The sequence below is a fragment of the Aegilops tauschii genome, chromosome 1 (assembly GCF_002575655.3).
Source record: "Aegilops tauschii subsp. strangulata cultivar AL8/78 chromosome 1, Aet v6.0, whole genome shotgun sequence".
Lineage (NCBI taxonomy): Eukaryota > Viridiplantae > Streptophyta > Magnoliopsida > Poales > Poaceae > Aegilops > Aegilops tauschii.
This window is the reverse complement of record NC_053035.3, coordinates 378224092-378247976: the sequence shown is the minus strand read 5'-3', so window position 1 is coordinate 378247976 and position 23885 is coordinate 378224092.

Sequence of the window (23885 nt, the reverse complement as noted above, 5' to 3'; positions counted from 1 at the left end):
TGTTGTAGCATGCCAGCCTTACAACATCCGACAAACTCTGACGTTAACGTGGACTGAGTCACGTTATCGTTCTTCCCCTTCCGTGCTGCCACATGTTTTCTGCCAAGAATACGGTTTAGTAAGTTGTTAACCTCTTTCCTTGTACACACCAAATAGAGGGGCCGGGATGAGGGTTCCATGGCCCTGGATTAAAGCCAGTCATCCGGTCAGGGGGCATGGGTGTTTCCGGTTGGGACCGAGAGGGTCGCACCCCTTAGAGCGCGCGTATATAAATTTGATCCCATGCTACGCGAGGTTGTAGCCTCCCCGTCTCAAGGTTTTTCTTGAACGTTGCCGAGGGTGATTCCTGGCATCGGAATGTTGAATGGGTGTGTATTGGTTAGATGTGTTTCTCCTAAAACACCGTAAACGGAACTAGTCCCGTGACTACTGAAATCTGTTGGCTGTGTTCAAAGTACAAGCTCTGCAGAGTCAAATCCTTCCGAGTCATCGTGTCTATGGTCAAGGACCATGGCCAGTATATCCATATCTATGTCAGTCCTCGTGGTAAATCCCCGGTGAACAAGCTTGAGTGGTAAACTTGGTTGAACGTTATTCCTGTGGATGGACTAACCCTGTTGTTTATCTCATACCTGATTATTCCCTTGTTATCTACTTTTAATATAAGCCCTTTATGTGATGTCGCTCAGACGTCCGACTGTGGCACTCTTGTCATTTACTTTCAATATAAGCCCTTTATGTGATGTCGCTCAGACGTCCGACTATGGCACTCTTGTCATTTACTTTCAATATAAGCCCTTTATGTGATGTCGCTCAGACGTCCGACTGTGGCACTCTTGTCATTTACTTTCAATATAAGCCCTTTATGTGATGTCGCTCAGACGTCCGACTGTGGCACGCCCGCTATTTACTTTTTATATAAGCCCTTTATGTGATGTCGCTTCGGACGTCCGACTGTGGCATGTACTGTTATTTATCTTTCCTTTATAAGCCCTTTATGTGGTGTCGCCTTGACGCCCGACTGTGGCATTGTTATTTCATTTGTATCCTTTCGAGGAGTCATTCAGACACTTGATTGGCCCTTAGTATTACTTTGGGATTTCGGGAGGACTACCGCCCGACTTCCCTTTATTTTTGCCATGCATTATTATCTCATCGTCTGAGTGCGCTTGCTAATTTGTTCATATGCATCATGTTCACATTTGTTATATCTTATGTCCAAACTGTCTTGCGAGTACTTTCATAGTACTCACCTGGCTTGTTGATTTGGCCAAATGTTGACGAAGGCGATCTCATGGATGAAGAGTTTGATAGTGAGTCCGACGCCTAGAGGAATCCAAGTCAGTCCCGTGCGATCCTGGATATTGGTCACTTGTATTATATACGCTTCCGCCACCCACAATAAGTCTCCTCGAGCCTCACTCCGACGCTCGAAGAGCTGTTAGATTCAGGAGTCATGTCACCCACTTCGCTGTGATATTTCACCACCGCGTTTATTCGTGAGTTAGTAGTTATGCCACCCTATCCGCCGTTATGTTTTATCGGCGTGCTTGTAATAATTTGTTGAGCAGTCTCCGCTCAACCTTGTATCATATTTAGTACTCCTGGTTTTTCTTCTGTGATCAAGAAATTGTCTACCCGTGAGAAGGAATTCTTCTCTACTGGTCCGTAAAAGGGATCGGTTTCTCAATAAATATTTTTATTGGAAAACCGGTCGTGACACATATCATGTCACATTTTTTGATTGCATGTGATGTTTATCTTTTATACATCTTATTTTGCTTAGTTCGGCGGTAGCTTTATAAGATGATCCCTTACTAAAATTTCAAGGTATAAGTGTTCTCCCTGAGTATGCACCGTTGCGACAGTTCTTCGTGCTGAGACACCATGTGATGATCGGGTGTGATAAGCTCTACGTTCACATACAACGGTTGCAAGCCAGTTTTGCACACGCGGAATACTCGGGTTAAACATGACGAGCCTAGCATATGCAGATATGGCCTTGGAACACTAGAGACCAAAAGGTCGAGCGTGAATCATATAGTAGATATGATCAACATAGTGATGTTCACCATTGAAAACTACTCCATCACTCGTGATGATCGGACATGGTTTAGTTGATTTGGATCATGTGATCACTTAGATGATTAGAGGGATGTCTATCTAAGTGGGAGTTCTTAAGTAATTTGACTAATTGAACTTTAATTTATCATGAACTTAGTCCTGATAGTATTTTGCATAACTATGTCGTAGATCAATAGCTCGCGATGTAGCTCATTTATTTTTATATGTTCCTAGAGAAATATAAGTTGAAAGATGGTAGTAGCAATGATGCGGACTTGGTCCTTGATCTGAGGATTTTCCTCATTGATGCACAGAAGAATTATGTCCTTGATGCACCGCTAGGTGACAGACCTATTGCAGGAGCAGATGCAGACGTTATGAACGTTTTGACAAAAGCTTGGTATGATGACTACTTGATAGTTTAGTGCACCATGCTTTACGGCTTAGAACCGGGACTTCAAAAATGTTTTGAACACCACGGACCATATAAGATGTTCCAAGAGTTGAAATTAGTACTTCAGACTCATGCCCGTGTCGAGAGGTATAAGACCTCTGACAGTACTTTGCCTACAAGATGGAGGAGAATAGCTCAACCAGTGAGCATGTGCTCAGATTGTCTGGGTACTACAATTGCTTGAATCAAGTGGGAGTTAATCTTCTAGATAAGATAGTAATTGACAAAGTTCTCTAGTCACTATCTCCAAGTTACTAGAACTTCGTGATGAACTATAATATGCAAGGGACGACGAAAGTAATTCCCGAGCTCTTCGCGATGCTGAAATCGACAAAGGTAGAAATCAAGAAAGAGCATCAAGTGTCGATGGTTAACAAGACCACTAGTTTCAAGTAAAGGGGCAAAGGGAAGAAGTGGAACTTCAAGAAGAACGGCAAGCAAGTTGCTGCTCAAGTGAAAAAGCCCAAGTCTAGACCTAAGCCTGAAACTGAGTGCTTCTACTACAAAGGGACTGGTCACTGGAAGCGGAACTGTCCCAAGTATTTGGTTGATAAGAAGGATGGCGAAGTGAACAAAGGTATATTTGATATATAGATTATTGATGTGTACTTTACTAGTGCTCATAAGCAACCCCTTGATATTTGATACCGGTTCAGTTGCTATGATTAGTAACTTGAAACAGGAGTTGCAGAATAATAGAGACTAGTTAAGGGCAAGGTGAAGGTGTGTGTTGGTGTTTCCAAGATAGATATGATCACCATCACACACTCCCTCTATCTTCGGGATTAGTGTTGAACCTAAATAAATGTTATTTGGTGCTTGCGTTGAGCATGAATATGATTAGATCGTGTTTATTGCAAATACAGTTATTCATTTAAGTCAGAGAATAATTGTTGTTCTGTTTATTTGAATAAAACCTTCTATGGTCATACACCCAATGTGAATGGTTTATTGAATCTCGATCGTATGATACACATATTCATAAATATTGATGCCAAAAGATGCAAAGTTAATAATGATAGTGCAACTTATTTGTGGCACTGTCGTTTAGGTCATATTGGTGTAAAGCGCATGAAGAAACTCCATGCTGATGGGCTTTTGGAATCACTTGATTATGAATCACTTGATGCTTGCGAACCATGCCTCATGGGAAAGACGACTAAGACTCCGTTCTCCAGAACAATAGAGCGAGCAACTGACTTATTGGAAATAATGCATACTGATGTATGCGGTCCGATGAGTGTTGAGGCTCACGGTGAGTATCGTTATTTTCTGACCTTCACAGATGATTTGAGCAGATATGGGTATATTTACTTGATGAAATAAAAGTCTGAAACATTTGAAAAGTTCAAAGAATTTCAGAGTGAAGTGGAAAATCATCGTGACAAGAAAATAAAGTTTCTAAGATCTTATCGCGGAGACGAATATTTGAATTACGAGTTTGGTCTTCAACTAAAACAATGTGGAATAGTTTTACAAATTCCTGCCACCTGGAACACCACAGCATAATGGTGTGTCCGAACGGCATAACCGTACTTTATTGGATATAGTGCAATCTATGATGTCTCTTACCGATTTACCACTATCGTTTTGGGGTTATGCATTAGAGACATCTACATTCACGTTAAATAGGGCACCGTCTAATCCGTTGAGACAACACCGTATGAACTATGGTTTGGCTAGAAACCTAAGTTGTCGTTTCTTAAAGTTTGGGGTTGCGATGCTTATGTGAAAAAGTTTCAACCTGATAAGCTTGAACCCAAATCGGAGAACTGCGTCTTCATAGGATACCCAAAAGAAAATATTGGGTACACCTTCTATCACAGATTCGAAGGCAAGATCTTTGTTGCTAAGAATGGATTCTTACTAGAGAAGGAGTTTCTCTCAAAACAAGTGAATGTGAGGAAAGTAGAACTTGATGAGGTAATTGTACCTGCTCCCTTATTGGAAAGTAGTTCATCACAGAAATCTGTTCCTGTGACTCCTACACCAATTAGTGAGGAAGCTAATGATGATGATCATGTAACTTCAGATCAAGTTACTACCGAACCTCGTAGGTCAACCAGATTACGTCCCGCACCAGAGTGGTACGGTAATCCTATTCTGAAAATCATGTTACTAGACCATGATGAACCTACGAACTATGAGGAAGCGATAATGAGCCCAGATTCCAATAAATGGCTTGAGGCCATGAAATCTAAGATAGGATCCATGTATGAGAACAAAGTATGGACTTTGGTGGACTTGCCCGATGATTGGCAAGCCATTGAGAATAAATGGATCTTCAAGAGGAAGACAGATGCTGATAGTAGTGTTACTATCTACAAAGCTTGAATTGTCGCAAAAAGGTTTTCGACAAGTTCAAGGTGTTGACTACGATGAGATTTTCTCACTCGTATTGATGCTTAAAATCTGTCTGAATCATGTTAGCAATTGCCGCATTTTATGAAATTTGACAAATGGATAAACAAAACTGCATTCCTTAATGGCTTAAAGAAGAGTTGTATATGATGCAACAAGAAGGTTTGTCAATCCTAAAGGTGCTAACAAAATGTGCAAACTCCAGCGATCCATCTATGGACTGGAGCAAGCATCTCGGAGTCGGAATATATGCTTTGATAAGTTGATCAAAGCATATAGTTTTATACGGACTTGCGGTGAAGCCTGTATTTACAAGAAAGTGAGTGGGAGCACTACAACATTTCTGATAAGTATATGTGAATGACATATTGTTGATCTAAAATAATGTAGAATTTTTCTAGAAAGCATAAAGGAGTTTTTGAAAGGTGTTTTTTCAAAGAAAGACCTCGGTGAAGCTGCTTACATATTGAGCATCAAGATCTATAAAGATAGATCAAGACGCTTGATAAGTTTTTTCAATGAGTACATACCTTAACAAGATTTTGAAGTAGTTCAAAATGGAAAAGTCAAAGATAGAATTCTTGCCTGTGTTGCAAGGTGTGAAATTGAGTAAGACTCAAAGCCCGACCACGGTAGAAGATAGAAAGAGAATGAAAGTCATTCCCTATGCCTCAGCCATAGGTTCTATAAAGTATGCCATGTTGTGTACCAGATCTATTGTATACCCTACACTGAGTTTGGCAAGGGAGTACAATAGTGATCTAGGAGTAGATCACTGGACAGCGGTCAAAATTATCCTTAGTGAAATAAGGATATGTTTCTCGATTATGGAGGTGACAAAAGATTCGTCGTAAAGGGTTACATCGATGCAAGTTTTGACACTGATCCAGATGACTTTAAGTCTCAATCTGGATAGATATTGAAAGTGGGAGCAATTAGCTAGAGTAGCTCCGTGCAGAGCATTGTTGACATAGAAATTTGCAAAATACATACGGATCTGAATATGGCAGACCCGTTGACTAAACTTCTCTCACAAGCAAAACATGATCACACCTTAGTACTCTTTGGGTGTTAATCACATGGCGATGTGAACTAAGATTACTGACTCTAGTAAACCCTTTGAGTGTTGGTCATATGGCGATGTGAAATATGGGTGTTAATCACATGGTGATGTGAACTATTGGTGTCAAATCACATGGCGATGTGAACTAGATTATTGACTCTAGTGCAAGTGGGAGACTGAAGGAAATATGCCCTAGAGGCAATAATAAAGTTATTATTTATTTCCTTATTTCATGATAAATGTTTATTATTCATGCTAGAATTGTATTAACCGGAAACTTAGTACATGTGTGAATATATAGACAAACTAAGTGTCACTAGTATGCCTCTACTTGACTAGCTCGTTGAATCAAAGATGGTTAAGTTTCCTAGCCATAGACATGAGTTTTCATTTGATTAACGGGATCACATCATTAGAGAATGATGTGATTGACTTGACCCATCCCGTTAGCTTAGCATTTGATCGTTTATTATATTTCTATTGCTTTCTTCATAACTTATACATGTTCCTATGACTATGAGATTATGCAACTCCCGAATACCGGAGGAACACATTGTGTGCTACCAAACATCACAACATAACTGGGTGATTATAAAGGTGCTCTACAGGTGTCTCCGATGGTACTTGTTGAGTTGGCATAGATCGAGATTAAGATTTGTCACTCCGATTGTCGGAGAGGTATCTCTGGGCCCTCTCGGTAATGCACATCACTATAAGCCTTGCAAGCAATGTAACTAATGAGTTTGTTGTGGGATGACACATTATGGAACGAGTAAAGAGACTTGCCAGTAACGAGATTGAACTAGGTATTGAGATACCGGTGATCGAATCTCGGGCAAGTAACATACCGATGACAAAGGGAACAATGTATGTTGTTATGCGGTTTGACCGATAAAGATCTTCGTAGAATATGTAGGAGCCAATATGAGAATCTAGGTTCCGCTATTGGTTATTGATCGGAGACGTGTCTTGGTCATGTCTACATAGTCCTCGAACCCGTAGGGTCCGCACGCTTAACGTTCGGTGACGATCGGTGTTATGAGTTTATGTGTTTTGATGTACCGAAGGTAGTTCGGAGTCCCGGATATGATCATGGCCATGACGAGGAGTCTCGAAATGGTCAAGACATAAAGATCGATATATTGGAAGCCTATATTTGGACATCGGAATAGGTCCGGGTGAAATCGGGATTTTTACCGGAGTACCGGGAGGTTATCGGAACCCCCCGGTAAGTGTATGGGCCTTATTGGGCCATAATGGACAGAGAGAGTAAACCAGAGCAGGCAGCACGCCCCCTCTCCCTCTGGTCCGAATTGGACTAGGAGGGGGGCGGCGCCCCCCCTTTCCCTCCTCCCTCTCTCCCCCTTCCTTCTCTCCTAGTCCAAGTAGGGAAGGGGGGAATCCTACTCCCGGTGGGAGTAGGACTCCTCCAGGGAGCGCCATAGAGGGTCGGCCCTCCCCCTCCTCCACTCCTTTATATACGTAGCCAGGAGGGCACCCCATAGACACACAAGTTGATCAGTTGATCTTTTAGCCGTGTGCGGTGCCTCCCTCCACCATAATCCACCTCAGTCATATCGTAGCGGTGCTTAGGCGAAGCCCTGTGTCGGTAGCATCATCATCAACACCATCACGCCGTCGTGCTGACGGAACTCTCCCTCGAAGCTCTGTTGGATCGTGAGTTCGTGGGACGTCACCGAGCTGAACGTGTGCTGAAATCGGAGGTGCCATGCGTTCGGTACTTGGATCGGTCGGATCGTGAAGATGTACGACTACATCAACCGCGTTGTCATAATGCTTCCGCTTACGGTCTATGAGGGTACGTGGACGACACTCTCCCCTCTCGCTGCTATGCATCACCATGATCTTGCGTGTGCGTAGGAATTTTTTTGAAATTACTACTTTCCCCAACATGGGCACCACCGAGCTCTTTTGGAAGTTTGTGCAAAGCTCGGTCACCTCGCCAAATCCCTTTAATATGGTCGAAAGGTTGTCAATGTCCCTCTTTTTAGGGGCCAGGAACACGGCCCCATCATCTGCATAGAGGGAGGTTCTCATCATAGCCCCTCCCTCATGAATCTTATGGAGAAGACCCTTTCGTGTTTTCAACTCAATAATTAATGTAGAAGGTCAATCGTAATGACGAAAAGGAGAGGTGAAAGAGGGTCACCTTGGTGGAGGCCCCATCATGCTTGATCGAAGGACCAACCACCCCATTTATGTTGAGAGGAGGCCACGCTCGCATTATCACCATGATTGGCCATGAAGCATATTTCAAGATGCTCGATATTAGGATGTTCACGTAATTTGAGGTGACAGTAAAAGCCTCTTTCTTCGCCTTCTGTAGTTGTAGGGGAGTAACAAGGAAACCCACATCTGTTGCGTCCATGGGGAAACCCTTAATTGACCGTAAGAGACAACCGGCGTGGGGAAACTACGGTTGGTGGCGTATGAGGTATGAAGTCGACCTAGAGTAGAACATATTCTGTACCGGGAACCGCCCACTTATGCACATGAAGAGTGGATTGGAGATACGATAATTCATATTCTGTATCGGGAACCTCCCACTTCTGTACCGGGGCCAACCAGCAGCCTCAAGTCCCCGAGGTGATTGGACGTAGAGTTCAGACATAAATTTGTCGGTGCCGCCAAGAACCCACATGGGGCCATCCAGCAGGCCCGCTCAATCTTCATTGAAGTCAGGCCGCGGCGATTCAGGGTAGGATGTCAAACATTCAGGTGGGTGGAACTTGCACGAAGGCCTCGACAGGGCCCGAATACCTGCCTTTTGCCGCCATGTGTAACGCTCGCGTCACCCAACCACTGTTGCACGCTCGTGAACGTCCCCCGTCATGCACGAAGCCAGGCATCCTCATTGGTACACACCTTGTTTCCACCGGTAACGTGTTCCACGCCGCCTCTACATGTGTGGGGGGGCGGGGGTATAGTCATGTAAATGCTTGGTATTTGTATTATTCTGAGGCACATTAGCTTTCTAAATAATATTCCGCAAATTTCTATCCTCACTTGCCTCGGCACTACCCTGATCACCCTTCTCATTCCGCAATTTAAATGGAGCGCAAGATTATAGGCACTCTTCACTGAAAACAACCCACTTTTTCATATTGTCCATCAACAAAATCCTCGCCGCCCCCAAAAGATGGAATTTGTAAATTAAGAATCGCTTCAACATCATGAGAATAAAACAAAAGGCAAACAAGATTCTCATCCCAGTTTCTAGACACGGGAAGGAATAAGTCGGAATCGATTAAAGACTGATACCGCTCTTTTTGCAGGAACTTTGAGCCTCGTGCTCCATGGCACTGAAGGAAATATGCCCTAGAGGCAATAATAAAGTTATTATTTATTTCCTCATATCATGATAAATGTTTATTATTCATGCTAGAATTGTATTAACCGGAAACATAATACATGTGTGAATACATAAACAAACATAGTGTCACTAGTATGCCTCTACTTGACTAGCTCGTTAATCGAAGATGGTTGAGTTTCCTAGCCATGGACATGAGTTGTCCTTTGATTAACAGGATCACATCATTAGGAGAATGATGTGATTGACTTGACCCATTCCGTTAGCTTAGCACTTGATCGTTTAGTATGTTCCTATTGCTTTCTTCATGACTTATACATGTTCCTATGACTATGAGATTATGCAACTCCCGTTTACCGGAGGAACACTTTGTGTGCTACCAAACGTCGCAACGTAACTGGATGATTATAAAGGTGCTCTACAGGTGTCTCCGAAGGTACCCGTTGAGTTGGCGTATTTCGTGATTAGGATTTGTCACTCCGATTGTCGGAGAGGTATCTCTGGGCCCTCTCGGTAATGTACATCACTATAAGCATTGCAAGCAATGTGACTAATGAGTTAGTTGAGGGATGATGCATTACGGAACGAGTAAAGAGACTTGCTGGTAACGAGATTGAACTAGGTATTGAGATACCGACGATCGAATCTCGGGCAAGTAACATACCGATGACAAAGGGAACAACGTATGTTGTTATGCGGTTTGACCGATAAAGATCTTCGTAGAATATGTGGGAGCCAATATGAGCATCCAGGTTCCGCTATTGGTTATTGACCGGAGACGTGTCTCGGTCATGTCTACATAGCCCTCGAACCCGTAGGGTCCGCACGCTTAAAGTTTGGTGACGCTCGGCATTATGAGTTTTGTGTTTTGATGTACCGAAGGTAGTTCGGAGTCCCGGATATGATCATGGACATGACGAGGAGTCTCGAAATGGTCGAGACATAAAGATCAATATATTGGACGACTATGTTTGGACACCGGAAAGGTTCCGGAGAGTTTCGGACATTTACCGGACTACCGGAGGGTTATCGGAACCCCCCGGGGAGTTAATTGGGCCTCATGGGCCTTAGTGGGAGAAGAGGAGGGACGGCCAGGCCAGCTGCGCGCCCCCTCTCCCTCTAGTCCGAATTGGACAAGGAGGGGGGCGGGGCCCCCCTTTTTTCCTTCTCCTCCTCTCTCCCTTCCTTCCCTCTCCTACTCCAACAAGGAAAAGGAGAGTAGGACTCCCCCCTTGGCGTGCCCTCCTCCTGGCTGGCTGCCTCCCCCCCTTGCTCCTTTATATACGGGGGCAGGGGGCACCTCTAGACACACAAGTTGATCTGTTGATCTATTCCAGCCGTGTGTGGTGCCCCCCTCCACCATGTTCCACCTCGGTCATATCGTAGCGGTGCTTAGGTGAAGCCCTGCGTCGGTAGCAACATCATCACCGTCATCACGCCGTCGTGCTGACGGAACTCTCCCGTGAAGCTCTGCTGGATCGGAGTTCGCGGGACGTCATCGAGCTGAACGTGTGCTGAACTCGGAGGTGCCGTACGTTCGGTACTTGGATCGGTCGGATCGTGAAGACGTACGACTACATCAACCGCGTTGTGCTAACGCTTCCGCTTTCGGTCTACGAGGGTACATGGACAACACTCTCCCCTCTCGTTGCTATGCATCACCATGATCCAGCGTGTGCGTAGGAATTTTTTTGAAATTACTACGTTGCCCAAAAGTGGCATCCGAGCCTGGTTTTATGCGTAGATGTTATATGCACGAGTAGAACACAAGTGAGTTGTGGGCGATACAAGTCATACTGCTTACCAGCATGTCACACTTTGGTTCAGCGGTATTGTTGGATGAAGCGGCCCGGACCGACATACCGCGTACGCTTACGCGAGACTGGTTATACCGACGTGCTTTGCACATAGGTGGCTGGCGGGTGTCAGTTTCTCCAACTTTAGTTGAACCGAGTGTGGCTACGCCCGGTCCTTGAGAAGGTTAAAACAACACTAACTTGACGAACTATCGTTGTGGTTTTGATGCGTAGGTAAGAACGGTTCTTGCTCAGCCCGTAGCAGCCACGTAAAACTTGCAACAACAAAGTAGAGGACGTCTAACTTGTTTTTGCAGGGCATGTTGTGATGTGATATGGTCAAGGCATGATGCTATATTTTATTGTATGAGATGATCATGTTTTGTAGCCAAGTTATCGGCAACTGGCAAGAGCCATATGGTTGTCGCTTTATTGTATGCAATGCAATCGCCCTGTAATTGCTTTACTTTATCAATAAGTGGTAGCGATAGTTGTAGAAGCAATAGTTGGCGAGACGACAACGATGCTATGATGGAGATCAAGGTGTCGCGCTGGTGACGATGGTGATCATGACGGTGCTTCGGAGATGGAGATCACAAGCACAAGATGATGATGGCCATATCATATCACTTATATTGATTGCATGTGATGTTTATCTTTTATGCATTGTATTTTGCTTTGATTGACGGTAGCATTATAAGATGATCTCTCACTAAATTTCAAGATAAAAGTGTTCTCCCTGAGTATGCACCGTTGCCAAAGTTCGTCGTGCCGAGACACCACGTGATGATCGGGTGTGATAAGCTCTACGTTCATCTCCAACGGGTGCAAGCCAGTGTTGCACACGCAGAATACTCGGGTTTAACTTGACGAGCCTAGCATATGCAGATATGGCCTCGGAAAACTGAGACCGAAAGGTCGAGCATGAATCATATAGTAGATATGATCAACATAGTGATGTTCACCATTGAAAACTACTCCATCTCACGTGATGATCGGACATGGTTTAGTTGATTTGGATCACGTGACCACTTAGATGATTAGAGGGATGTCTATCTAAGTGGGAGTTCTTAAGTAATATGATTAATTGAACTTAAATTTATCATGAACTTAGTACCTGGTAGTATTTTGCTTGTCTATGTTGATTGTAGATAGATGGCCCGTGCTGTTGTTCCATTGAATTTTAATGCGTTCCTTGAGAAAGCAAAGTTGAAAGATGATGGTAGCAATTACACGGACTGGGTCCGTAACTTGAGGATTATCCTCATTGCTGCTCAGAAGAATTACGTCCTAGAAGCACCGCTGGGTGCCAGGCCTGCTGCAGATGCAACTGACGACGTTAAGGACGTCTGGCAGAGCAAAGCTGATGACTACTCGATAGTTCAGTGTGCCATGCTTTACGGCTTAGAACCGGGACTTCAACGATGTTTTGAACGTCATGGAGCATATGAGATGTTCCAGGAGTTGAAGTTAATATTTCAAGAAAATGCCCGGATTGAGAGATATGAAGTCTCCAATAAGTTCTATAGCTGCAAGATGGAGGAGAATAGTTCTGTCAGTGAACATATACTCAAAATGTCTGGGTATAACAATCACTTGATTCAACTGGGAGTTAATCTTCCGGATGATAGTGTCATTGACAGAATTCTTCAATCACTGCCACCAAGCTACAAGAGCTTCGTGATGAACTATAATATGCAAGGTATGGATAAGACAATACCCGAGCTCTTCGCAATGCTAAAGGCGGCGGAGGTAGAAATCAAGAAGGAGCATCAAGTGTTGATGGTCAACAAGACCACCAGTTTCAAGAAAAAGGGCAAAGGGAAGAAGAAGGGGAACTTCAAGAAGAATAGCAAACAAGTTGCTGCTCAAGAGAAGAAACCCAAGTCTGGACCTAAGCCTGAGACTGAGTGCTTCTACTGCAAGCAGACTGGTCACTGGAAGCGGAACTGCCCCAAGTATTTGGCGGATAAGAAGGATGGCAAGGTGAACAAAGGTATATGTGATATACATGTTATTGATGTGTACCTTACTAGAGCTCGCAGTAGCACCTGGGTATTTGATACTGGTTCTGTTGCTAATACTTGCAACTCGAAACAGGGACTACGGATTAAGTGAAGACTGGCTAAGGACGAGGTGACGATGCGCGTGGGAAATGGTTCCAAAGTCGATGTGATTGCCGTCGGCACGCTACCTCTACATCTACCTTCGGGATTAGTTTTAGACCTAAATAATTGTTATTTGGTGCCAGCGTTAAGCATGAACATTATATCTGGATCTTGTTTGATGCGAGACGGTTATTCATTTAAATCTGAGAATAATGGTTGTTCTATTTATATGAGTAATATCTTTTATGGTCATGCACCCTTGAAGAGTGGTCTATTTTTGTTGAATCTCTATAGTAGTGATACACATATTCATAATGTTGAAGTCAAAAGATGCAGAGTTGATAATGATAGTGCAACTTATTTGTGGCACTGCCGTTTGGGTCATATTGGTGTAAAGCGCATGAACAAACTCCATACTGATGGACTTTTGGAATCACTTGGTACTTGCGAACCATGCCTTATGGGCAAGATGACTAAAACGTCATTCTCCGGAACAATGGAGCGAGCAACAGATTTGTTGGAGATCATACATACTGATGTATGTGGTCCGATGAATGTTGAGGCTCGCGGCGGGTATCGTTATTTTCTCACCTTCATAGATGATTTGAGCAGATATGGGTATACCTACTTAATGAAACATAAGTCTAAAACATTTGAAAAGTTCAAAGAATTTCAGAGTGAAGTGGAAAATCATCGTAACAAGAAAATAAACTTTCTACGATCTGATCGTGGAGGATAATATTTGAGTTGCGAGTTTGGTCTACATTTGAAACAATGTAGAATAGTTTCACAACTCACGCCACCCGGAACACCACAGCGTAATGGTGTGTCCGAACGTCATACTCGTACTTTACTAGATATGGTGCGGTCTATGATATCTCTTACTGATTTACCGCTATCGTTTTGGGGTTATGCTTTAGAGACAGCTGCATTCACGTTAAATAGGGCACCATCGAAATCCGTTGAGACGATGCCTTATGAACTGTGGTTTGGCAAGAAACCAAAGTTGTCATTTCTTAAAGTTTGGGGCTGCGATGCTTATGTGAAAAAGCTTCAACCTGATAAGCTCGAACCCAAATCGGAGAAATGTGTCTTCATAGGATACCCAAAGGAAACTGTTGGGTACACCTTCTATCACAGATCCGAAGGCAAGACATTCGTTGCTAAGAATGGATCCTTTCTAGAGAATGAGTTTCTATCAAAAGAAGTGAGTGGGAGGAAAGTATAACTTGATGAGGTAACTTTACCTGCTCCCTTATTGGAAAATAGTTCATCACAGAAACCGTTTCCTGTGACACCTACACCAATTAGTGAGGAAGCTAATGATATTGATCATGAAACTTTAGATCAAGTTACTACCAAACCTCATAGGTCAACCAGAGTAAGATCCGCACCAGAATGGTACGGTAATCCTATTCTGGAGGTCATGTTACTTGACCAAGGCGAACCTACGAACTATGAAGAAGCGATGGTGAGCCCAGATTCCGCAAAATGGCTTGAGGCCATGAAATCTGAGATGGGATCCATCTATGAGAACAAAGTGTGGACTTTGGTTGACTTGCCCGATGATCGGCAAGCCATTGAGAATAAATGGATCTTCAAGAAGAAGACTGACGCTGACGGTAATGTTACTGTCTATAAAGCTCGACTTGTTGCAAAAGGTTTTCGACAAGTTCAAGGGATTGACTACGATGAGACTTTCTCACCCGTAGCGATGCTTAAGTCTGTCCAAATCATGTTAGCAATTACCGCATTTTATGATTATGAAATTTGGCAAATGGATGTCAAAACTGCATTCCTGAATGGATTTCTGGAAGAAGATTGTATATGATGCAACCAGAAGGTTTTGTCGATCCAAAGGGAGCTAACAAAGTGTGCAAGCTCCAGCGAACCATTTATGGATTGGTGCAAGCCTCTCGGAGTTGGAATAAACGTTTTGATAGTGTGATCAAAGCATATGGTTTTATACAGGCTTTTGGAGAAGCCTGTATTTACAAGAAAGTGAGTGGGAGTTGTGTAGCATTTCTACTATTATATGTGGATGACATATTGCTGATTGGAAATGATATAGAATTTCTGGATAGCATAAAAGGATACTTGAATAAGAGTTTTTCAATGAAAGACCTCGGTGAAGCTGCTTACATATTAGGCATCAAGATCTATAGAGATAGATCAAGACGCTTGATAGGACTTTCACAAAGCTCATACCTTGACAAAGTTTTGAAGAAGTTCAAAATGGATCAAGCAAAGAAAGGGTTCTTGCCTGTGTTACAAGGTGTGAAGTTGAGTCAGACTCAATGCCCGACCACTGCAGAAGATAGAGAGAAAATGAAAGATGTTCCCTATGCTTCATCCATAGGCTCTATCATGTATGCAATGTTGTGTACCAGACCTGATGTGTGTCTTGCTATTAGCCAAGCAGCGAGGTACCAAAGTAATCCAGGAGTGGATAACTGGACAGCGGTCAAGAACATCCTGAAATACCTGAAAAGGACTAAGGATATGTTTCTCGTTTATGGAGGTGACAAAGAGCTAGTCGTAAATGGTTACGTCGATGCAAGCTTTGACACTGATCCGGACGATTCTAAATCGCAAACCGGATACGTGTTTACATTGAACGGTGGAGCTGTCAGTTGGTGCAGTACTAAACAAAGCGTCGTGGCGAGATCTACGTGTGAAGCAGAGTACATAGCTGCTTCGGAAGCAACAAATGAAGGAGTCTGGATGAAGGAGTTCATATCCGATCTAGGTGTCATACCTAGTGCATCGGGTCCAATGAAAATCTTTTGTGACAATACTGGTGCAATTGCCTTGGCAAAGGAATCCAGATTTCACAAGAGGACCAAGCACATCAAGAGACGCTTCAATTCCATCCGGGACCAAGTCCAGGTGGGAGACATAGAGATTTGCAAGATACATACGGATCTGAATGTTGCAGACCCATTGACTAAGCCTCTTCCACGAGCAAAACATGAACAGCACCAAAACTCCATGGGTGTTAGAATCATTACTGTGTAATCTAGATTATTGACTAGTGCAAGTGGGAGATTGAAGGAAATATACCCTAGAAGCAATAATAAAGTTATTATTTATTTCCTCATATCATGATAAATGTTTATTATTCATGCTAGAATTGTATTAACCGAAAACATAATACATGTGTGAATACATAGACAAACATAGTGTCACTAGTATGCCTCTACTTGACTAGCTCGTTAATCGAAGATGGTTGAGTTGCCTAGCCATGGACATGAGTTGTCATTTGATTAACGGGATCCCATCATTAGGAGAATGATGTGATTGACTTGACCCATTCCGTTAGCTTAGCACTTGATCGTTTAGTATGTTGCTATTGCTTTCTTCATGACTTATACATGTTCCTATGACTATGAGATTATGCAACTCCCGTTTACCGGAGGAACAATTTGTGTGCTACCAAACGTCACAACGTAACTGGGTGATTATAAAGGTGCTCGACAGGTGTCTCCGAAGGTACCTGTTGAGTTGGCGTATTACGAGATTAGGATTTGTCACTCCGATTGTCGGAGAGGTATCTCTGGGCCCTCTAGGTAATGTACATCACTATAAGCCTTGCGAGCAATGTGACTAATGAGTTAGTTGCGGGATGATGCATTACGGAACGAGTAAAGAGCCTTGCTGGTAACGAGATTGAACTAGGTATTGAGATATCGGCGATCGAATCTCGGGCAAGTAACATACCGATGACAAAGGGAACAACGTATGTTGTTATGCGGTTTGACCGATAAAGATCTTCGTAGAATATGTGGGAGCCAATATGAGCATCCAGGTTCCGCTATTGGTTATTGACCGGAGACGTGTCTCGGTCATGTCTACATAGTTCTCGAACCCGTAGGGTCCGCATGCTTAAAGTTTGGTGACGCTCGGTATTATGAGTTTTGTGTTTTGATGTACCGAAGGTAGTTCAGAGTCCCGGATATGATCACGGACATGACGAGGAGTCTCGAAATGGTCGAGACATAAAGATCGATATATTGGATGACTATGTTTGGACACCGGAAAGGTTCCGGGGAGTTTCGGACATTTACCGGAGTACCGGGGGGTTACCGGAACCCCCCGGGGAGTTAATTGGGCCTCATGGGCCTTAGTGGGAGAAGAGGAGGGGCGGCCAGGGCAGCCCCCCCCCCCCCAGTTGGTGTCGGTGTCAAAACCGGCGGATCTCGGGTAGGGGGTCCCGAACTGTGCGTCTAAAGCGGATGGTAACAGGAGGCGGGGGACACAATGTTTACCTAGGTTTGGGCCCTCTCGATGGAGGTAATACCCTACTTCCTGCTTGATTGATCTTGATGATATGAGTATTACAAGAGTTGATCTACCACGAGATCGTAGAGGCTAAACTCTAGGAGCTAGCCTATGATTATGATTGTTCTTGTCCCACGGACTAAACCCTCCGGTTTATATAGACACCGGAGGGGGCTAGGGTTACACAGAGGCAGTTACAAGGGAGGAGATCTACATATCCGAATTGCCAAGCTTGCCTTCCACGCAAAGGAGAGTCCGACCCGGACACGGGACAAAGTCTTTAATCTTGTATCTTCATAGTCCAACAGTCCGGCCAAAGTATATAGTCCGGCTGTCCGAGGACCCCCTAATCCAGGACTCCCTCAGTAGCCCCAGAACCAGGCTTCAATGACGATGAGTCCGGCGCGCAGATTGTCTTCGGCATTGCAAGGCAGGTTCCTCCTCCGAATACTTCATAGAAGATTTTGAACACGAGGATCGTGTCCGGCTCTGCAAAACAAATTCCACATACCACCGTAGAGAGTATAATATTCCACAAATCTAATCTGCTAACAACTTTTCATAACGTGACATCCTGCCGTGGTCCGGTCATTACGAACCGTTTCTCCCAGCCTGCCACTGCACGCGTTGTGAGGCGGTTTTCTGGGCACGTCTTGTCGAAGCAGAGATCGTGTCCCCTTATCACGGGATTCTCATCAATACGGGTGTGGGTAACCCAACCGCACCATCAATCACGGCGCTTGGGGAATAGGCGAGTTTACCAGGCAAGTGGGGAGGCACACAGTTTCTACCGCCCTTATAAAGGGACAAGGACTCCTCTTTTTCACCCACGCCTCCTTCTTCCCTGCCCATCCATTCTCGCGCACTCGAGCTCCAGCGCCCAAGTTCGCATTTTCTCCGCCAAACCACTCCAAACATGTCCGGAGCGGGAGGCAAGTGGATGGTCTCCTCCGTTATGGAGGAGAACATTACGAAGCTCCGGGAAGCCGGATACCTGGCTGCAGACATCGCGCACCGGCTCCCATACGCGGGACAGATCGTCCCTACTCCAGAACCCCATGAGAGGGTTGTATTCCTTACCCACTTCGTCCGCGGACTGGGATTTCCCCTCCACCCATTTGTCCGCTGCTCGTGTTCTACTACGGGCTGGACTTCCATGATCTGGCCCCCAATTTCATCCTCAACATCTCAGCGTTTATCGTCGTGTGCGAGGCCTTCCTCCGCGTCAAGCCCCATTTTGGCCTGTGGCTGAAGACCTTCAACGTGAAACCGAAGGTGGTGGTTGGCCAGCAAGCGGAGTGTGGAGGCGCCATGGTGGGCAAAATGCCCAACGTCACCTGGCTTGAAGGCTCCTACGTGGAGACCATGAAGGGTGGCAATCGGGGTGGTTCTACATCACCGAGCCGCGTGACACCAACTGGGTGGCGGCCCCCAAATTTTGATCCGGCATCCCCATGCGGCTCACCTCCTGGAAAGAGAAGGGCCTATCCTGGGGCTCATCGGTGGACCTGACCGGACTCCAGAACTGTGTTAAAAACATGATGAGCAAGAAAATCAAGCTTGTCAACGTGGTCCAGGTCATGCTCTTCCGCCGGATCCTCCCGTGTCAAAGACGGGCATTCAATATGTGGGAGTTCGACCCGGCTAAGCACCAGACGCTGTGAGAGCTTTTCGACACGACGCACCAAGACATCTGGAAGGTGTTGTTCAAGTCCGCCGAGGTGCCTCCTCCCCTTACCGAGGATCGCGGACTCAGCGCAAAGCGCCCTGCCAATCCGGTAAGCTCCTTATATCTCATAAGATATTCCTTTCCCCAGTATAATCATGTGAGGGATCTGAGCCTCCACGCCATTTAACAGGACTGGGTGGCAACAGCGGAGCGGATCGATTGTCCGGCCCCACTGCCCGAGGATCCAGCAAGGGCTCTCCTGACGGAGATGCTGGTTCCGGCGCCCTATGAGGCGCCGGAGAAGAAGGCCAAGAAGAAGGCCGCGGGGACCAGGAAAGGTCTCCGGCGCAAGGTTGTATCGGACTCATCGTCCGATAACACCGAGGCGCCCTCCTCCCATGAAAACGAGGAGGAGGAAAGTTCTCCCCCCTCCCTAGCCGGGGGAAACAAGAAAAGGAAGGCCGCCCCATCTGGGGAGGCCGAAGGGTCCAAGAAGGGAAGAACCCTCCTTCCGGACTGCTCCACAGCGGTCGCTTTCAGCGACGAGGAGCGGTTACCCAGGGACAATCCCCTGGCGAAGTCGTAAGTATCCGAATACCATAATAGTTCCGGTATATTTCGTTTTATTGCTTCTTATCATGCCAAACATGATCATGCAGTCCATCCAAAGCCCATATCGACGTATCCTCTTCGGATGAGTCTTTGGGCCAGTCGGAGATGAAGAGCGATTCACTCCCGACCGCCTCCTCCCCCCGCCCTACGGACGACGTCGAGGTGTTGTCTCAAAGCGCACCGAACCAAGGGGAGGTAGTTCTGGAGGCGCCCCAAGGCGACGTCCCAGATGCTGGGCGCATGGGGGGCAAGACTCCCATGGGCTCTAATGACGGGGGCATCAAGTTTAGCCCCCAGCCGAATACTGCGCCGGAACCTCCAGTTGTTCCGGATTCTGTCAGGCGGCCCCTCGCTAAGGGGGGCAAGCCGTCTGTGCCGATGGCCTCTGTCCATCCAGAGGCATCAGACAACTTGCTGGAAGCGCTTCGCGGCGCTTCCATTGACGAAGAGCACCGCACTATCATGAGTGCGGTGGTCGAGAAAGTTTGGTCCGCCAAAAGCGGACTGACTGAAGCCTGCGCCAGCCTCCTAACAGGCTTTGAGGTAAGTAATCAAATATGAGAAAATTTTACAGCATAGAAAGTAGCCCCTGATGCTCTGTTTGGTGTTCGCAAAGGAAAGCCGAACAGAGGATCAAATAATAATCGCAGGAGTCTACTCAGAATGTGTCTATGTGAATAAGCAGGCTTCACTGTTGGCCGCTGCCGCTCGTACGGCGGAGGTCTCCGCACTGAAGCGGGACCTTGAGCGGTCCGAGGAAGATCTCGGCCTTACCAAGAGGCAGCTCGAAGAGAACAAAGGTAAGTGATACCCCGTCTGTATATCAATAAAAAAGAAGGTGGTTGTTAGATCATAGGATCGTCATGAATTTTGCTAGGGGCCACGACCGAAGTGGCGGCGCTGAAGAAGGCGTTGTCCGAGGCCGAAGACAAAGCGGCTAAGGAGCGCACCGAGCGCGAGAAACAAGAGGCCCGAGTCAGCAAGGTTGTAACACCCCGGATGTAACTTTCCATATTTGTAACTCCAACTCTTGCCATTTTCGGCTATGTGTTATGATATTCCCTTCGTGGTCGGGTTTTGTTTTTCGTTTTGCATTTTGTTCATGTCATGCATCTCATACCATGTCATCATGTGCATCGCATTTGCATACGTGTTCGTCTCAGGCATCCGAGCATTTTCCCCGTTGTCCGTTTTGCAATCCGGCACTCCTACCTCCTCCGGTGCACCCCTTTTGTTTTCTTTCATGAGCGGGTGTCAAACGTTCTCGGAATGGACTGAGGCTTGTCAAGTGGCCTTGGTATACCACCGGTAGACCACCGGTCAAGTTTCGTTCCATTTGGTGGTCGTTTGGTACTCCAACGGTTAACCGGGCAATCGCAAAGTCCATTTGTGTGTTGCAGCAAAACCCCCCTCAAAAACATCCCAAAACCCACCAAACTCTATTCCATGCTCTAGGTCGTTCGATCACGATCGTGTGGGCGAAAACCGCACCTCATTTGGACTCTCCTAGCTCCCTCTACCTATATATTTGCATCTCTCCCGATTTACATTCGCAGTCCAACCCTAGTCCCCTTCCCTCTCCGCGGGCGGACGTGTCCGTACCGCCGCCGAACGATCCTGCCGCCGCCCTCCGACTAATCCTGTGGCGCCACGTCGCCCGCCGGCTCTCCCACCACCGCGGCCCGCCCTTCCCGCAGCTGGCCCACGCGGCCCGCGCGCCGACGCCGCCCGCGCCCCGCGCGCGCCTCCCTCCGCGCCGCCGCCGTGCCCCGCCGCCGTTGCCTCGCCGGCCACCGCCGTCCTCACCCTCCGCCGCCGCCGCCTCGCCGTTCGTCGCCGGCCGGAGCCCGCACCACCACCGCCGCACGCCATCCCGTGCCGCCGCCCGAGTCGCCGCCTCCCTCCTCCGCCGGTCGCCGCCCCGCCATCTCCCTCCTCCACGTCGGCCGCCGGCCCTCTTCCGGTCCACTCTCCGGCGAAGTTCGCGCCGCCGCCGCGGAACCCTAGCCCGATCCGATCTGGTCAGACCTAAGGTTGACCCGAGACCCCGATTTATTTCTAAGTCATGTGATTCTTTACAGTATATTGCCATGTTCACAGCATCATAACTCTCTGCATATAGCTCCGTTTCACGCGTGCAATATATCAAAATGTTCGCCTCGTGATGCTCTACATTTTGTTCAATTGCACCATGTTCATTTGAGTCCATCTTGATGCCCAAATCTCTACTGCAAGAGTGCTAGTTGCTGTTGTCTGCTGTTACTTAGCAGAACTTGAGGATTTGTTATTTTTGTATCATTTAATCTGTGCATCTTATGGGCATGAGCTCTACATGTGTTTTGTTGTATGCCATCTTTCCAAGGGTGTATGCCATGTATTTTTGTGATCTCTGTGCTGACTAGCACAAGCATGCAAACTAGGCCCCATAATGTTTCTGATTTCAGGGACTTAGTATTTTTCTCTAAGTCTGTTAGTGCTGTTATTTTGTTGCCATGTAAACTTGATGATACAGAGAGATCCATGCATATTTTGGAGATGTTCAGTAAGGATGTTTTGTAATTGTTGTAATTGATCAATTCCTGCCCTTGTTTGCAATTATGAAGTATCACAGCATGGCTCAATCTTGCTCTACTTTTGCTATAAAATATTTCTGGCAGATTGTTTACATGTTATTCAATTTTGCCAAGCTTGTTCTAGTTGTCTCATACATGCTATGTATTTGTTCTTGCCATGGATAGCTTCATAAACATGCCATCTTGCTGTAGGTATGCTTGTCTTGTCATGCATTTCTTTGTGGTGAGTGCATCAAGCTCACCAAGATGCCTTCATATTATTGTTTCTGCCATGCTCTGTTTTTCTGCCAAGTCTGGAACCTGTTAACGAAACTTGCTATGTTTACATGGTTGCCATCATATCTTCTGATCCTTTTTGGCTTATGGTCAGTAAGGAACTTTTGTCATATGCATTTAGTAGAATACTGCCATGCCTTGCTTTGCTATGTTAAGTTCCTGTAGCATGTTGATTTCGTGCTCTGAACATTGCTACCTGATGCTGTTTCAGACATGTCCAGTAATTTCACCAAGTCTGTGAACCTGTTATCTTTTGCACTTTTTCCATGCTTGTTTGAGCCTGTTATGTTGTGATCTAGCCGTAGCTTGGTGTTCATCTTTTGTCAAGCATCTCCTGTAGATTACTGTCATATGCTCTGTTGCTATGTTGGAGTGCTGTAGCATTGTTACTTGTTGCATTCTAAGTGCTATCATGCTGTTAATCGCAGATTCGTGTCATTTTTGCTTTGCTTGCCATTTGCAAACCGTGCATCCGTTTCCGGTGATCTTTATATCGATTTCGACCGAAATCATCTCATATTTCCAGTGGCGTTCTTGGTTTATCAAGTTACTGCCTTGTTCATCATTTTCCTCCCGGAGCACGCATACGCACCGCATATCATATCTTGCATATCATACATGTTTTGCATCATGTTGCTTGTGCATTTCCCGTGATTGATTATGGTTCCATTGCTTGTGTTCTTGTCTTGGGTAGAGCCGGGAGACGATTTCGTGAATGAGGAACCTGTTGAGTACGCTTACGAGGATCAAGCTTTCGACAACTCTGAGAACCTTGCAGGCAAGATGACCACCCCTCGAAATCACTTATATCTTTGCTTTGCTAGTTGTTCGCTCTATTGCCATGCTGAGCTACCTACCACTTGCTATATCATGCCTCCCATATTGCCATGTCAGCCTCTAACCATCCTTTCCTAGCAAACCGTTGTTTGGCTAAGTTACCGCTTTTGCTCAGCCCTTCTTATAGCGTTGCTAGTTGCAGGTGAAGTTGAAGTTTGTTCCATGTTGGAACATGGATATGTTGGGATATCACAATATCTCTTATTATATTAATGCATCTATATATTTGGTAAAGGGCGGAAGGCTCGGCCTTATGCCTGGTGTTTTGTTCCACTCTTGCCGCCCTAGTTTCTGTCATACCGGTATTATGTTCCTTGAGTTGCGTTCCTTACGCGGTCGGGTGATTTATGGGACCCCCTTGACAGTTCGCCTTGAATAAAACTCCTCCAGCAAGGCCCAACCTTGGTTTTACCATTTGCCACCTAAGCCTTTTTCCCCCGGGTTTTCTAGAGCCCGAGGG